This window comes from Octopus bimaculoides, chromosome 2 (assembly GCF_001194135.2).
Source record: "Octopus bimaculoides isolate UCB-OBI-ISO-001 chromosome 2, ASM119413v2, whole genome shotgun sequence".
NCBI lineage: Eukaryota > Metazoa > Mollusca > Cephalopoda > Octopoda > Octopodidae > Octopus > Octopus bimaculoides.
In genome coordinates, this window is record NC_068982.1 from 127,256,374 (window position 1) to 127,256,675 (window position 302).

The window sequence follows — 302 nt, forward strand, 5'->3', positions numbered from 1 at the left end:
TATATATATATATATCTATATACCCATATACATATATATAGAGAGAGATATACATATATACACACACATATATACACATGCTGGCCAGATTGGAGCAATCTCGAGTATAATCAGCCGAAATTGCAAAGATAATCTGGAACTCGACTGAGGAAAGAAAACTGAATGACCCGTCCTTGTTTTCTTTGTATCTTTTATCTGGATGTTTTGTTGTCCCTCATTTGTATCACCTAACTGTCTGGATGTTTTGCGTTCATGTCCCATTTTTGTATTTTTATATATAAAAGATATAGCGGCGCACGTAC

General features: G+C 34.1%; 1 protein-coding gene and 1 long non-coding RNA gene across 2 annotated transcripts in view; one reads left to right on the forward strand and one right to left on the reverse strand.

The window, feature by feature from the left end:
* Positions 1–302, forward strand: part of LOC106883186 (cholesterol 7-desaturase nvd) — a 145,236-nt gene that overhangs the window by 54,519 nt on the left and 90,415 nt on the right. The window lies entirely within an intron of this gene.
* Positions 1–302, reverse strand: part of LOC128247023 (uncharacterized) — a 7,914-nt gene that overhangs the window by 6,057 nt on the left and 1,555 nt on the right. The window lies entirely within an intron of this gene.